We start from the raw sequence: 17,709 nt of genomic DNA on the forward strand, positions 1-17,709 counted from the left end.
GAAAGGAGAGTAAAGAGCCAAAGAAGAAAGAAAAATGTGATGTGCACGCGGCTTTTGTTTTGTTTGTAATTTACTTTTTAAGGTGTTCACTGCCGTCGAGCGTTCCTTCTCAGCGTAGAAGATCATTCTCAGTGACAAGAGGAACAATTTTGAATCCAAAAATTTGGAGATGGTGGTAGTTTGCTATTGTTTCCACAATCTTCACAGTGATTCTTAGACTACGTTCCCCGTGCTCTCCAAACAGATTTCTTCAAACATGTGCACTTCAAATGGGCGGAAGTGTATTTGGCAGTGTTGGGGCGTTTTGCCTGTACAATTCCGATAATGTCATTGTATATGAGAGTTGCCAGAGTTGTACCTAACAGTCCTCATGTAAGACCATGTTAATTTCTTCATATATTTTAGTCTCTCTTATATTTATTATTTGTCTGTTTTTGTTGTGTCTTAACATAATTGCGTCAGGCAAACATAAAGTAGGGCTTTTTTAAAATCAGTATTCCCAGCTTTCAAGTATTCTTTTTCATGCTTGTTTCACTTTATGCAACGCTCGTGTGCAGTGGCCATTGAACATGAATATGAGCAGTGTGCTTGTTGAATTACACCAAATGATGGTCATTAGTCCAGCAGTTTTATGGGACAATTGCACGGCTATGTTCAACTGTTGGCGCCTTTGTGCCATCATAAACAATAACATTTCTCGTTTTCCTGTCGTAGATACAGGTCGCGCACGTCTTCATTTGAAATTATTTGCATTTATGTAAAAATTTATTGTGCCTATATTTACGACGTTGGGGGCCTAAAACGTTGCTTTGCCTGCCTATTTTTGGCGCCTAAAATGCGCTTTTTTAATGCCTAAAGATCCAGCCTCTACTGATGATTATAGTTTTTCCGCGCGGACGCCATGGCCTACCCATAGACAGCTTCGCTGTAAAGAAGGAACGTCTAGGAGCGCCTCTAGACGCACAGCCACCAGCTGTCGCTTTCAAGCGCTCTAAGAACTTGCTCGTTCTTTCTCGCAGTTCTGTCTGTCACATACATTTGTTCGCCGTAGTCCAAATCTGTGATGTCGGGTCAAGCGTTAGTTAATTAGTTAGTTAGTTAGTTAGTTAGTTAGATAGATAGATAGATAGATAGATAGATAGATAGATAGATAGATAGATAGATAGATAGATAGATAGATAGATAGATAGATAGATAGATAGATAGATAGATAGATAGATAGATAGATAGATAGATAGATAGATAGATAGATAGATACTGATTCATAAATAACAAATAATTTTTTTCGTTCATCCATTCACTCTTGTGTACCAAATATGAGACTAAAAGTATACACGGCTCAGAATTGTCCTCCCCCCCCCCCCCCGCCCCCTGAATATTTCGTGTCACGTAGTCTCTCTTTCTCAGTCTGTCTCGCACACATATAGGGTCTTTCGTCCCAGCAACATAGTCTGCCGTCGACTGTGAAGTGTGTGCAAGTGCTGAGTCAGCGCTAGGCTAGGCATTAAAAACAAGCGTTCCTAAGTTTCCAAATAATAGTTGACGCGCAGTCTATGTACACGCTGAGGATATAAGAGTGTACGAAAGTGCATACAATATGCTATCCAGAGTTCCCGCTTTACAGCGGGTGAAGATTCTTGTGAAGACTTACTTTCGTTTAACTGGATACTAAAACTACAAGCACAAGACCTAAACTACTACTAAATTATGAAATTTGTCAACCTTCTTTTTATTTTTTAAACAGCAAACACGTCAGTGAAATACTGGCTTGATAAAAAAGAAAACAGTAGGCTCGAAGCTCAGTAGCATGTGCGACAAGAGTAGCACTTTCACATTGCCCATTCATATTTAACAATGAAATACTGCTAAGAAAGAGAGACTGCAATATAGAGAAAAATATAGTCAAAAGTAACCACATCATTCCGCATACATTGCGCTCGCTTTCTTGCTTTAAGAAAAATGGGGGCATGGGGAGAGAATAAATGACTAGAACAGACACAAACGAAAATCAAATGAAAGAAACAAAAACACTTGAGGAAGTTGCTTTTTTCGTTTTTCTCCCAATCTCTCGCAGCTCCTTGTTTCTTTACATTCGCCGCAACCAATGGCTCTATCGCCACGTCATCATGTTAATTGAAGTTCTATAGCACGCAAGTTTTGCAGGTTAAAATTACTGCTCTTTTACTTAAATCTAACCACACCAAGTAACGAGTTCTCTCGAGCACTCATTACTTGGTTAATCTGTATCAGATTAAAGACAAACTAGTACAAAATTTTTGATTACCTGAAAGGCCTAGTTTATAATAAAACATAAAGTAGACATGAAGAAGCCTCCACACTAAACTTGACGTTGAAATACGAGCGGAAGCACCACAAAAATCTCCTAAAAATAGCCGCTTTTGATAATGAAATTGGAAAAAAAAATTTCACCGACGATTACGATACTGTTTAATGCGAAACTTGAGCGCAGCTTTATACCTGTTTTCATTTCGCGATATATTGACGGGCGCGGACAATCTGTCTCGCGCGGCGCTATGCAAACGGAGCGAACTGGTGGCGCGACTGCCTCGCTAATCGGGAGATCACGAGAGGCAGAGCGTCGGGTGAGGCGTGGGCGCGATTCACAGCAGCCGCCGCAGACAGACCTCCGCTCATGCAGCGCTTTGTTTCCACACAGACGACGCGCGCTACTCAGGCGCCATCTCGTAGCCCCCTCCTCCACTTTTCCTCATCGCGCTCTCTTCGCTATCACCATCTTTCATCTCCAGCTGCGCTCCGCGTTCGCTTTCGTCCTTCGCTGTGCTCGTTCGCTAGGTTACGAGGTACAACGCCGACGCTCGCCGCAGCAGCGGGCGCCAAAGAGCTGCGCTATAAGAAATACATCCATTACAGCTCGCTGGGAGTGACGCATGGCCTAACTGGCGGCTCCTCGGCATGACCTCCGCAATCTCGAAGCCCACGCTGCTGCGTAGCGCAGATACCGCGTTCGCCGACGAAGTGCCCCGACGAGCCCTCTCCCCGCGTTAGACGCTTAGACTACCGCGTGCTCCGATTGATTTCTGTGGTTATCCAGGCGTGGCTACGTGAGTCAGGCCAAGCGCCCGAGAGCCGGGGCTACCCGCGGCGCGCTGAAAAATCTCGGGCGCGGCGTGGTGGGGCTTCGGTCATAGCGACACCAACAGGTGCACGCATCCTCTGCTTAGGTTCTGTGTAAAGGCCACTGACAGAAAAAAAAGAATGTCCGATGATCACGATACTCCTTAATGCGAAATTTGAGTGCAGCTGTAAAAGAGTTTTCATTTCACGATATATTCAGGCAGAGAATTTCACACCAAAATCATCGCACCGACTGGCAGTGGGCCAGTGTCGTCTGCATCTTCGCAGAGGGGGTGGCACTATGGGAACGCTGGCATGATGCGCGGCATCGGAGCCAGCTGTTGAAGACGACGACGAACGCGCGAGCAGTGGCACGAGCGCGTTGGCGCGGTTTTGCCAGGCGAGGGACGCCGACGGTCAACCCAGGATCGGGCGCCTAATAGCTGCGCTCTGAAACTATAAAATTACCACATCTGTGGCGTCGCCAAGATTGGCTCAATGGCATGCACTACCTCTTTATAAAAAATGTGACCAAACTGAAATTTCCTTGCAGTTGGCCTTTAACTTGCAAGAATTCTTTTGCACGCGTCGCAAGAACAGCACTGCTCCTACTTGTTTTAAATACCGCCGACTTATAGCAAATTCAGCCATTAAGCAGAATGTACAAGTCTAAGGTTTCTTGTCTTTCGCTGGTTAGGATGTTTTGTGGCTCATGAACCTGTCCGATAATATGGATCTATATCTACTGCCATATGCTAGACATGGCCTGTATTGTAGCGTTGATCCGATACGGTAGCTTAGTGACTACGGCATTGCGCTGCTGAACTTGAGGTCGCCGGTACAATGCCGGTTGCAGTGGCCGCATATCGATGAGAGCGAAATGCAAGAACGCTCGTGTGCTTAGATTTAGGTGCACGTTGGAGAACCCCAGGGTGTCATAACTAAACCGGACCCTGCGACCACGGCACGCTTCAATATCAAATCGTAATTTCGACGCATAAAACCCCGGAACCCCTGCGTAGGGTAGCAAACCGGACGCGTGCCTTCTTGATCTCCATACGATTTTTCTTTTTTTTTCTTTTTTTTTTACTTTCCGTCTCCTTTCGTCTCACTTCAATTCCCTTCTCTTTTGCTGTTGTTGTTGATGGTGGTTATTGCCACGGGTGAGGTTAGCCAGGTGAACTTTGCAGGCAATTTTTTTTTTTGCATCTGCGCATCTCTGAAATATCTCCGTTAAAATCAATAACGAAGGAAACATATTCAGTTCATAATTGTCGATACCGGTGATTGTCGAACAGCGTCTGACGTCCGCCACCATTGTGACATAGACCAGCGAGAATTATCACTTTTGCCGCGATTGTCTTGTTTTTGGTGACTGAAAAAAACGTCCAATAACGAACTCGTCTATTAGGATTACTGCCAAAAATTGCACGACTAGTGCATACACAAAGTGCCGGCATTGAAAAACAAGAAAACAGAGGTCTTGTAAATGCCAGCTACGTCAAAGTTTCTTTCCAAATCCGCAGTCTTCCTAAAACTACCACCGCACGCAAAATCTAGCAGATTTTAACGTTTATACGTTGCGTAAGGAAACCAAGGTAACCACTAATCTTAAAAACTACATCAGTAAAAAGATAGCTGGTGACAAATTCGTTCAAATATTTTACTAATCCCCGGATGGGGTTATTAATGCTGCGTCCGACTTATTTGAGCACCATTACAAGCAAAACTAGCTAACTCCGTATTCCGTGCTTGTTAGCATTAGTAAGTACTTCGGCGAATTATCGTTCCTTATCTTCTTTTTTATTGCCTCGTTTACTCTACATCTCACAATATTACCAAGTGACTGTATTTCCTCCAGGCTTATTTCCTTGCTTTCTAATTTCTGGCTTTTTATGAAGGTAAAGTGCTCTGTGCAATGTTCTCGTTTACGTATTTCGCTTGTGCTTACCCGTCAAAATTTCTCGAAGATATGCTGCTAATCTAGTTAGCTTTACCAGAAACTTCCTCTGCAGCATTTTCTTTTTTCATGAGCATACCGCCAAAACATTCACCAAACAGCACAGAAACGAATAGGCTTCTGCCCTTAACGCCAACGGTGAGAAAGGCTAACGATGCAAGCTGCTTCACGCAGTAAAGTTGACAGGGTGCAGATTGTTTCGATTTTTGTTTATTATTGAAAAACCAGAAAACATTTTCCTAATAATTCTGAAAAATAAGTTTTCAATATTACTGCAATTACTACTGCTTCACTAGAAAGACATGCTGCTCGAGTTCCATAACTTTCGAAAATTAGCAGAGCTTACGCCCTATAGCAACATTTCTTGCCCACTGTAGGTGCAATTATTTGTCAGGTTATCTCTAATTTAACTGTTAGCGGCAAGAACTTGCACAATCTACATGTCACAATGCTGGCCCAGAGATTTTGGCTATATTGTGTCCGTATCTATTGGTTTTATAAAGATGTGCTTTACCTTATTTGATTGCTTGGTTAGTAGCAAATATTAAAAGTGGTTGAGAAAAAAATCAAGAAAATTCGTGAGCGATTCGTGCGCGCAATGCAGTAGAAAACAACCTTTTTTCGTGCATTTCATACAGCCTAACGCGTTCTCTGTGTGACTGAAACTTATACCACCAGCTTCTCTTTGCAGGTTTTCATTAATTGTCATTGGTTCTCTTCAAGACAAACCCTTTTATATCTCTTTCCTCTTAATATTTAATGAACCCCGTCTACATGAACTGCACAATGTGACAACACGATTTAAACGCATAAACGTGTGGGACGCAAGGGTGAAAATGAACTTATTTTACGGTTCGTTTCTATTCATCTAACGAAGTTGGCATTAAACGCACTGTGAACATGATAAATGAAAAACAACTAAAATGAATTTCAACGAAAGTAGAGCGAACAAATCATGATGCCATAATTGTGCCGTGCAGAAGTAATTCATTTGGGCCCATGCACACCCTGTTTATCGCCTGTCTTGAAATTTTATTCATAGGCTAAATATGAAGGCTGCAAAAGAGTGTCAGATAACATTACTTAGGCAAATATAAGGTCGTGGAAGCACAATGGTATCAATGTACCACTATTACTCGTTATTTACACACATATAGAGACCCCACAGAGAGGAAAGGAAGTGGACTAGCAATTGTCTCCTGAACCTGCATGAAGAGGAAAAGATAAGAGGGATGAGATAAGACAAGGGGAGAAACAACTGAATGGGTAAATCAACCGTTCTTTTATCGTGCCAACTCATAGCGGTGGCTGATTTTCTTTTTGCACCCTGCAGTGGCTGAACTCCTTGTGACTATTTTCACATTGTTTGTTGACTGCGGTGTGCCTAAAGTGCAGTGTGATATCGTCTCTGCAAATATGTGTGTAAAATATTGATTCCATCGTGGCGTGATCCACTTTGTTGCTGTCGTGAATATTTTTGCACATTTAAGGGCACTGGGATTTCCGATGTCCCATTAAAGATCGAGTCATTGGTGGGGGACAAATCAAGACTTATTTTCTGCGATTTTTAGTGGCAAGTAAACATGACGACACAAAACCGACGACGCTAAAAACTACACGAAACGGCAAGCAGACGACCTGAAAACAACCTGAAATAAACTTTAATAGCTGTCACTGTTTGCCTCAGAGGTCGGACATTTCGGTACGCACTAGGTTGCAATAATTGGTTCATAATTTTAATTAAATAAATAAATTCGGAAAGTTTAAGTGTCACAATGCCGATTTGATTATGAGGCGCGCCGTAGTGGGGTGACTCCGGATTAAGTTTGACCTCCTGTTTTCACAGTTTTCAACTACGTCTTCTTTAATCGCAGGGGTAGTTTGAGCTCGCTGTAAAACTAGCACACAAGTATTATTACGGTGCATATCTTACATACCAAGAGTTTTTCAGCTTCTGGTTAGCGCTTTCCCCCTACTGCTGCCTCCCATGATCTCGTAACTTCTCTATTCGATAACCAGCGACTCAACCAATGTAGGAATTTCGCCCCAACCCACTTAAAGATTCTATCTTAGGTGCGCACGAGGCTTTCTGGCGGTAGCAAAAGTTTGCCAAGTGTGGTCACACGCGGGTCGCTACATGTTACCTCAGCCACGCAGCTGCTTTCAATAACCACGCTTTGCGCACCTGCGTGCTTCCTTTGTTGCGACGTGACAGTTCCTGAGGCTTTCTAAGAAAGTGTTAACAATGTGTGAAGCAGAGACAAGGCGACGCTTCGCCAGCTGCCATTCCGAACATGTTTAACAAAAATCGATAAACAAAGGAGGAAGCGCTATTCAGTGTCTATATCACCGTCATTGCAAGCCGAAGTAGCTTTGCCACACGTGTAAAGCCTTCGTGCCTTCGGTGAATAACAAAGCGACAGCTTGCGTCTCTGGCCACCTCGAATAGGGCAGTTCACGGCAGTGTGTAAACAAGTCACGCTTAGGAAAGCGTTGTCTCAGCAGTGGGTGAAGAGAGAGAGAAAGTATTATAGGAAAGGCAGAGAGGTCGGCCTGTATTACTTTATTCTGGCCTACTACTCTGCATAGGCGGAAAGGGGACAATGAAAATGGCGAAAGATGGTCATGCACAGAGACATAGTGACGTCACATAGCGAAACAGTGGGTTTATGATGGCGCTTCCGTTGTGTGTTACACTTTGCTGCAGATTGTATTCGTATGATCAAAAGTCTAATGCAATTTTTTATGCGCCAGAGAGAGGCTGAATGTAAAGTGATCAGGAAATGTATAATAATCGCACAATCATCTGGCAGTCATGCATTTATTGTTTCATGTTCTTTGTATGCAATTTGACAATAAAAACCTCCTTTTCATGGCTACGCCCTCGGTCAGAATAAAGTCACAAGCAGAACTTGTATCAAACTTACATTTATCTTCAAAATAACAGTTCACAAGTGTTCAATATGATTCTTCATTCGCAACCCACGAACGCTGGCGGCATAAAAGGTAACTTACGTACGTCTTTCACTTACGTCTTCTCAACGGCAAGCGTAGAGTAATGATTAGTGGCGTCAGTATGTCAATTTAGCAAGACGTACAAGTCCTGGAAGGACCTTGTGAGCCGTGAATAAATCGCATAAAGCACAGAAAACAGCATAAACTCTCACACCTCAAAACCTGTTCTCCAAAACACTCTTTAAAAATGCCGCAGCCATATAGGCTTCCCTCTCGTTTCACTCATCGTAGAACTGCGAGTGTCGCACTTTATCAGACATGGCGTCCCAAAAATGAGCTAGGCTGAGAAACGTGGCGCCTTAAGCCGCATTTTCTACTACTATGCCGGTGCCTCCCATATATTGTGACTTTGTAGAGATTCCAAAAACGTATCCAATATTTCATAATTTAATTAGCTTGTATTCTTAGTGTGGCAAAACTAAAAAAAAACTTGTACTTAGCTTCTGAAGCCCATGCTCATTGTTCTTTCTGCTCAAGCGATGTCACGCGAGAGTTATTGCTCGCAAATGGCCGCGTGTGGAACAAGGAATTCGGATAATAAAATAAATTCTGGGATTCCACGTGCTAAAACCACGATCAAGTTACGAGGCATGCCGTTGTGGGAGACTACTGATTAATTTTTTTGACCACCTGGGGTTTTGTAACGCGCACCTAAATCTCAGCGCACAAGCATAATTGCATTTCACTCCCATTGAAATGCGGCATCCATGCAATGCAGCAGGGATCGAAACCGTGACCTAGAGCTCACCAGCGTAACGTCATAGCCACTAAGCTAACGTGGCGGGTACAGAATTCGTGCTATCCCTAGGGTGGTTCATTCGCGCGCTGACATAATGCACTTTATTTCATACGCTGGTTGTGGACTCTGCTTGACAGATTTTGTGCCATTTAGGTAGTTCCCATGCAATGAGCGAAAATAATCAAGGGAACCGTTGAGCTCAATGTTTTGTTAGTGACAAACACTTGAACCCAGCGGAAGCAGCAGTGAATGAACTGTATTTATATAGAAGTGTAGAAATGAAAAAAGAAACAAAAGAGACAACCGACAACCTCCACTTGATTCCTGCGATGCTTTACCAATTGATCTAAGGCAGCAGCTGTCGCCCCGACCAACGTATTGAATATATATATATATATATATATATATATATATATATATATATATATATATATATATATATATATATATTGTAACGAAGAAGTGCGGGTCAGTCAGGCGCATCACCAGCGCTCATTTACGCACGGGGCCGGTTCTGACTGCTCGCGGGTTTCTGACTGTCGCACCGATTTCGACCTCTTACTCCTTGCGTACCGTGTCAATAAACACCTTGACAATATATTTCATATGTAGTCCTTAGGAGATGTTGGCGCCTTCACTTGTCGCTGGCTACTCCTTTTCACATATAAATGCATCCTACTGAAGGTCACAGTTATAAAAAACTTACATAAAATCCACTCAAACTTAAAGACAGCTCACACAGAAAAGTCAAACACTCTTAATCTTAAAGTCAAGCCAGCTAAATAAGTGAAGCACACTCACTCTTGAGGTAAAGTCACATAATTACTATATCGACACCTTGACAAACCAATGTCACACAAAATACGTAGTGAACCGCAACGTCCAATAACATAACTACACTAAAGTTAGGGCAAATAAGACACGGAATAAGCTCACAGGAGGGCAGATGTAGTGTGGCCTGACTTTGTTACTGCGTTGCTGTTACTGCGTTGCTGTGATTGGCGCTGGCGCACAGCCTAGCTGTGCGCCAGCGCCAATCACAGCAGCGGTGGCAAGTGAGGAACGCCGTTTCAACGGCAGGCACCATGCAGTACGTAAAAATGAAGGGCACGTATCTGGCGAACGGAACCTCGTGCAGTAACAAGGCACAGGCCGTTGCCTTCAAACTTTTTTTTCGCTTGTCCTTGAGCAAAGGGCCAAGCATTTTACGACGATGACATAGAAATGACTGCCGTGTGCTGTAAATATTACAGTATATATATTTCCGCGAGCTCCGCAACATCCAATACTGAACACTCGCGAGTTCTCAAAAGTTGGCTTTACCCCTTCACATATAAGTGTGCTGTGAAGCCATCTTATTTTCTCAAATCAAGTGGAAAATGGTGTTTTTTCTGAAATGCCACACAGTCTTTCCTTCTGTCTTTCCTTTTTTTGAACCTGCTAACATTTGAATAGGTTTCAAAGCAGTGTTATCAGTCTCAGTTTATCCAAAATTCGCAGCCAATGTGAAGTTATGACATCGCGCGCACGTGTATGCAAGTTGGCTCCGCCTCTTCAAGGCGAAGTGCGTGGCGAAGCAAATGTTCTGATTTAGAACGAGTGGAAAGTGCTGTCCTCCATAAGTAAATAAAAGTTTCCCTATCTATTATTCCCCTTTCCCTCTCCCCAAGCGTAGGGTAGCCAACCGGGCACGTCCTTGGTTAACCTCCGTGCCTTTCACTTCTCGTCTCTCTCTCTCTCTCTCTCGTTCTACCCTAGGGGGATAGTTTTCAGTGTAGTCATGCCAAAAAGTTCACCCTTCGCGAATATATTATGTCATTCTAGAGTGCCCAGTTGTTTCTACAGAATGTTGCGCCTTGTACTACAGCAAGAAAGAAAAAGAAAAGAAAGTAAAAAAGTAAAATGAGGAAGTGAACCAGTCGCGCAGCCAGTTTTAATCAAAATTAATAGAATGAACCTAATTATTGTTATTTTAATTCGAAATGGTTGCCTTGCTGGCCAATTCAAGGTGAACGGGTAGCCTGTTTTGATATGGTATGCAAACATGAAGAATTCAAATGTTTATTGAGATTTTAGATCATCTTCAGGAAACTACTAGGAAAAGTTTATTCGTCTTTTTTTTATTTTGCTTCTTCACTGACCAAGTAAAACCATTAAGACAACTTGTTTTCGGCATGGTGTCTGAAAAGAAGAATTTTTCATTTAGGGTTGTCGTTCCCTTAGCAAAGGATTCCAAATTTGACACAATCCACATAAGGTACGTTCTCCTCTTTCTGTTTTCAGATTTCCTATATAAGCATGTTTTAATTGGCAAATTTATTTAAAAGACTAGTTTTTTTATGTGTTGTGACCATCGCATACATCGGACGCATGGCGCGGGAGCAATCCTAGTTCTGGTCCCATTTAAGTAAGATTCCCATGCACTACGTAGGCCACATAGTGAAACTGTATCAGTTTGGATTTCTCTATTTAGAATTCCTCCTGTTGCTTGTCTTCGGCATCATTTTGATTGATGAATCACATGTTCGTTCATTCAATCAACAAATCAATCTATCATTCAGTCGTTTCAGTCAACCACGGAAGCGAAAGAAAGCATTCTACAGGGCACAACCTGTATATATGGAAGGTCGCACTGTTACTGCGCTCTCATAAAGCACATTGTATATTTCGCAGAATGCTTGCCACTTTGAAACAACGCCGAAAGTTGTGAAAAGCGCCGTTTTTTGGGTGAACCAATTTTTCTAGGTGACCTCCGACATTTTTCACCTAAAATAGCAGCGTTTGTTGAAACCTCGTTATTTTTCTTCTCGGCGCGTGAAAGATCAAGAGGATGAACCCGAAATCAAACGGGCTTACTGACGACCCCCGCTAGCTGCCCAGCACTCCATCACGCGTCGAAATGGTGTCAGACATGCTCAGAGGGGTCAACTATGCTCTCGACGACGACGACGCGATAAAATATTTCCGCGCCACCTTTGACGCATAATGTAGCCGCCGTCTGGTCCTCCGAACGCATCACACAAAAGAGGGCCTTCTCGCTCGGACGCAACTGGCGGCCGCCGGTGTTTCTTTACGGCGACGGAGCACAAAAGGTATTGCGCTTACGGCCGCCCTATACCGGGACCCATTCTTTAAAAAGCGGGACAGAAACAAACAAACTCCGGAAACGAGTGCCTTCCGTTTTGTCGAGCTGCTGCTGCTGCTGCTGCTGCTGCTTCAATTGCGAGATCCTTGTCGCGAGCCGAGTCGAGCGGGGACGGCGGCGTCCCGCGAACGGCGTAGGTGCTCACCTCACGTCGCGAAGAGTTTTGCGCCGCCGCTCGAGTACCAAAAAGAGAGAAAAACAACAAATTCCAAGCCACCGAGAGAGGGAAAAAAGCTGCGTTCGCGGACGAGGGAATGAAGGGGTAAGAGAGGAATGTAGGGAAGAGAAGGGAAGTCTGAGGCAGCTGAGAGAGGGGAGGGGTAATGGGGACAGAGGGAAAAGCGGGGAAGAGGAGAGGAAACCGGGGAGAAGGGCTCGCCGCCGCCGCCGCTGCCGCTTTCGCACGGGCCCCGGATTGGTGCGCTCCGGAGCCCGGGCCGGTTTCGAACCGAGCGTTAGCGCGCCCGTGCTGGGAATCGATTGGTCGCGCGGGCAGGCGGCGCTGCTGGCGGCGGCGTACGTCACGCGCGACGTCACGGAGGGGGTCCCGTATGTTGGGCAAAAGGGGAGCGCGTGGGGGGATAAAAACCCAAGTGGACCAATGGGACAGGGCCGCCAGTGATAAAGGAACCCCCGGTGTCCTGAAACTCAAGTTTGACGCCATTCAGGACTGTGGTGTGTGTACGGCTGCACGAGGCAAACCGCGCGTGTACAGCAGGATCCCGGTTCGCACCAGTGGCCAACCGCCCGGCGCAACAGTAGAGCTTTGCACGGGACCGGTGAGTTTGTGCGTCTCTGCATGACAGCGCTTGTGTGTGTTGAGGAGAAGCCAGAACTTCTCCGTAAGTTTTGAAACTGCCGGCGGCGAAGTCTTGGCGACAGCGCCTCTTGCCTTTTCAATGCGTAAACAACATCGCATCCTCAAACGGGTCGGTTCGTTGTCATCGTCGGCAGTGGTTAGTAACAATTTTTTTCTCAGCCGCAGAAAATTACCTTTCGCTTCAAGTTCAGTGCGCTGACGAGTGTTTCTTCCAACCCTTAGCACGAGAGAAAAAACTGCAAACGTCCAGTCACTTCACGTGGCCGCCGGAGAACCGGCATTTTCAGTAAGCGCGAGACCTAATGCAGTAGAGCAGCGCGTGAATTCGTTACTCCCCCTCACTCACCTTCAATAAGCAGATAACTGTGTGTCTGAGTACAATGTCATCTCATCACGAACCAAGCTCAGATATTTTGCGTCCTCGCGGAGGGTAATGCTCGGTTACCGCGTGAAATCTCGCTGTACACTTGACGCTCGCAAAGACAGCCATCCTGGGAGGTGCCACACATGGGTACATTGTATATTCCATCGCTGCTGCACCTGCACTGCTTTTCTCTTTGTCTTCTTCGAACAGAACGACAGAGGGCTTGATCAGATGCAGTTGTTGAAACACGAAAGTTAATAAAGAAAAGGGCGGTTTCTGTCGACGGTCTTCTTCAAGAGAGCCAGCCATTTTGAGACAGAATCACATGGTTGCTATCCAGTTGGTCGTCTTTTCTTTCCATGGTAATCATGTCGTGAAAGCGAATGGACTAGGAAACTAAAGGGAAAAGCCGCGGCGCTGATAATATAACATCGCAATTATTCATTGAAAGCCTCACTTGTTGAACTAAGAAAAGTTGTATAGGCCATTACGGGAAAAAGTAGCTGCTGCTATCTTTTACGGATGCTAAAAAGAAGGTATAAGTTTCTGGGGTGGCGTTTCCCCTGTTGCTTTTCATGATATTTTATTATTTAATCTTAATCTCATTTCTGGTAATTTCAGACATCGCGTAAAGCTCGGGGTCATAGAAGGTTCTATATATTACATTTTATTATACTATAATTATTTTCCTTATCAACGGGTTGATCCTGGCATGACGTTAGGATCAGCGCATCGGCACGGCTAAGATTAAGCAGGGAATAGAAGCATGCAAAACAACTGTGACATTATCTACGGACATTACTGCAGCTGTTCTTCAGTTCGCTGTGACCACTGGCTTTTCTTTGATAGTTAAATGCATTGTCACAGGCACAGTGTATTTCTAATTTTCTTTCTATCTTTCATTTTCTTACTCGCCAGATTTTTTCTCTTTTTTTCTCTCTTTTTATCAACTGCCTGCAAGAATCTTGATTTCATGCCTAAGATAGTAAAGTTTATGAAGATAGAGCACCTTGCAATAAAACGACATTCCCTGTTACATGGTGAGGGCGAACGCTGTCAAATTCAAGTGCTAAGCTGTGTCTTGATCTCAAAGACCTAAAACTGCCGTCGTTCTAAGATTCAAGAAGATTTTCTTCGACGACCACCACGTTCTCGACAATATTGTCATGGTAAAGCAAGATCAAGTTAACAGAAAAACAAAACTGCTCCCCTGTACTAATGTACCATTTTGCTGTAATAAACTAGGTCCTCCCGCAAATAATGACCCCCATAATAAAAGCGTTTAACACTTAAGTGGTTGAACTTATTGCAAGCTATGCATTGAAACTTGTGCAGAACTTTCTAAATTTCTGATATCGTATAATCGTTACATCGCGTTCCAAAAGATTGATATTCGAGATTGCGTAGGCACTGCAAGGCGGTTTACATACACCCGAAGTGTCGCTTTGGGGATATTAAATCCCACGAATGAATCAATTAATATATTCGTGCAAGCAACTACCAGTCACAACATCAGCAATGCAAGAAAAATGCAAGTTCAGATGACGCCCCCTTTAACATCTATAAGTAACCTTTCTTCGAAGAAGTTTTTAATTAAAATTTCATCATTGTTTTACACCACATGCAAACAATCAATACGCTAGATCACGCATTAAGGAAAAAAATATTGACCTTGCATGATTTAGTCGCAAGCTACGATGACAGTGACCACGGTATGAAACTTTTCTATACTTTGCGATTTGTTATTAAGCGCTTGCATCTTTAAACTATCACGTCTTAGCTGTCGATGCATTCAGCCAAAACAAAAATGCACTATCTGTAATCGCTTCTCGAAACATGCCCGATATAGGCTGAAGAATGCATGAGCGTGGCGCTATAATGCGACGGGAAAATCTCCATAGTGGAAGAGGAGCTACACTTTCTTTGCGCTTGGCAAGAAACAATGAACACACGCGTCGAAATAACTAAGCAAAGAAACTGTTGATCCCGAAAAAAAAAGAAAAAGAAAAGAAACAAAGCGAGGCATTTTTCTCTCGCTTCGGTATTTGAGTAAAGCATGAGTTAGGGCTATAGGAACTCTATCTATGCAAATGCGTTGCTCGCTTTCTCACGAAAGAAACAAAAAAAGAAGCAAGCCGTGCGTTGTTGAAAGTTTTAAGAATTCAGGAATTCGCGACATGGCTGGATTCCAAGAGACGCGCTTTACGTTCTTCTGCGCGAAGATGCCAGCTAGCTATTTATAACATAAGTAAAGCAAACATTGTAGGGCGTCACAAACACGAAAAACTTCCTCCTGCGTGAGCTTAACGAGGCAGCCAAACGTCGAAAGGTCAGAGCCGGGAAGGGACAGCCCCTGATAGAGCACCAGTGCGTGCTTCGAACACAATCAAAGCATAAAGGATACCGGAAGCTCCTTGCAGTACGAGAGATTGTATTTAAAAAAAATTTAAGATGAAGTTAACCAGTAAGCGACATTGGGCCCTACAACGACAAAGGGACATCGACGAAAGTGGTTAAGTGTGGTGCCGAAAAAGAAGAGAAAAAAAAAGGAAGGATGTGTGAAAGTGAGGGCGGTAACAAAGCCGTTCTATTAGGTGTCAAACAAGTGGATACCCGAATACTTTACATGCTTTAGATACGATAAAAAATGCCCTCTTCTAAAAACGTTAAAGTGACTCTAAATGACGCCTGTTAGCTCTCTTTCCAGCGTTTGAGTGCGTCGTTATATTCGATGGATGCGCTTGCGTCAGGACGCTTACAATTTCTCAGCGAATTCCAAAAGCATTGTCTTCAGATTTTCTTCGGCAGAGAGAGAGAGAAAGAAAGGCAAAGGAAAGATGGCGAGGTTAACCAGAGACGTAGTGTTTCGGGTGGGTTTGTATGAGAGAATATATCCGGTTGGTTACCCTGTACCGGGGCAGGGGGAAAGAGATGCGATAGATGAAAGAAAACGAATACGAAAAGAAAAGACAAAAAAAAAGCACACACACAATACAAAACTGGTTCAGTGAGCGCTGTCACAAAGCCTGCGAAGGTGTTACATAGTGTTACGTAGTGTCAACGTCCCACTATTGCATTCTACGTCACACAGTGCACAGTCACACTCTTCGGCAGGAAAGCAGGAACTATATTCTACGTATATGACGTACTTCTGGGGATAACACTTCCGGTGGGTGCTGTCACACAGTCTGCGAAGGTGTTACATAGTGTTACGTAGTGTCAGCGTCCCACTATTACATTCTACGTCACACAGTGCACAGTCGCATTCTTCGGCAGGAAAGCAGAAACTATATTCTATATGACGTACTTCTGGGGATAACACTTCGGGTGGGCGCTGTCACACAGTCTGCGAAGGTGGTACATAGTGCTACGTAGTGTCAACGTCCCACTATTACATTCTACGTCACACAGTGCACAGTCGCATTCTTCGGCAGGAAAGCAGAAACTATATTCTATATGACATACTTCTGGTGATAACACTTCGGGTGGGCGCTGTCACACAGTCTGCGAAGGTGGTACATAGTGCTACGTAGTGTCAACGTCCCACTATTACATTCTACGTCACACAGTACACAGTCGCATTCTTCGGCAGGAAAGCAGAAACTATATTCTATATGACGTACTTCTGGGGATAACACTTCGGGTGGGCGCTGTCACACAGTCTGCGAAGGTGGTACATAGTGCTACGTAGTGTCAACGTCCCACTATTACATTCTACGTCACACAGTGCACAATCACATTCTTCGGTAGGAAAGCAGAAACTATATTCTATATGACGTACTTCTGGGGATAACACTTCCGGTGCGTGTTAATTGGCTAAGTCATCGGAAATGCGTGTGAAGAAAAGATTGACGCATCTCTGATTACCGAGAAAAAATCACGGGAATCAGGACGCTCGATTTATTTCTTTGTGACAACCATATGAAGCGAACAATGAAACCAAGGAGAGCGCAAAGGAAATGAACTGTGGTTTTTACTTGAAACGTAGAAATAGTAGAGAAAAGGGAAAATTGCAGAAAAAGCAGGTAGTTGCAACCTATGAGAGCCATGCCCGCGATCTCCTCATTATGCATGCGATGCCCTACCAATGCTATACGGCGGCGGCTCTTTCCCAGTTCAAATTTTTGGCTATTTTTGGGTGGGTGTACTAAAGCTAGCCCAGAGGAGTGTTAGCAAGCGCCACTCAAGGTTATGGCGCGGAATGCCCTTTAAACCGCTGCAGTCACGTAGTATGCGAACTTAGAAGCAGGCAACTAACTCGTCAGAGTAACACGGACAACCAAGGCTGCCGGAGTCACGAGCCACGAGCCGGAGTCACCCTCACTATGCAATGAGCGAGAGCAATCACTGGAATCACAGTAATCGAATTTTGTACAGTAACAACCACATGATGTTCTTATTTTAGTTTTCACTTCATGCTACTCATTCTACTTTCATTTTTATTTTCCCTATGAACTGCATATTTTGATTTAAAAAGAAAGCCCAGAAGTCACACTGTGTTTTCCTTGGCTTCATTTTCTGTTGGGCCAAATATCGCCCCGGAGCACGTTCGCAGGTTCGTCGACAGGGT

The 17,709-nt window shown here is 44.0% G+C and overlaps 2 protein-coding genes across 2 annotated transcripts in view; one reads left to right on the forward strand and one right to left on the reverse strand.

Moving 5' to 3' along the window:
* The window catches only part of LOC119456768 (beta-mannosidase-like), a 250,915-nt gene that overhangs the window by 137,787 nt on the left and 95,419 nt on the right, over nt 1–17,709 (reverse strand). The window lies entirely within an intron of this gene.
* Nucleotides 12,558–17,709, forward strand: part of LOC119455683 (uncharacterized) — a 171,960-nt gene continuing 166,808 nt past the window's right edge. Inside the window, exon 1 of the mRNA XM_037717108.2 lies at nt 12,558–12,734. The gene's annotated coding sequence lies outside the window, so the exon portion shown is untranslated. The remainder of the gene's footprint in view (nt 12,735–17,709) is intronic.

Source organism: Dermacentor silvarum, chromosome 6, assembly GCF_013339745.2.
Source record: "Dermacentor silvarum isolate Dsil-2018 chromosome 6, BIME_Dsil_1.4, whole genome shotgun sequence".
In the NCBI taxonomy this organism is placed as follows: Eukaryota; Metazoa; Arthropoda; class Arachnida; order Ixodida; family Ixodidae; genus Dermacentor; species Dermacentor silvarum.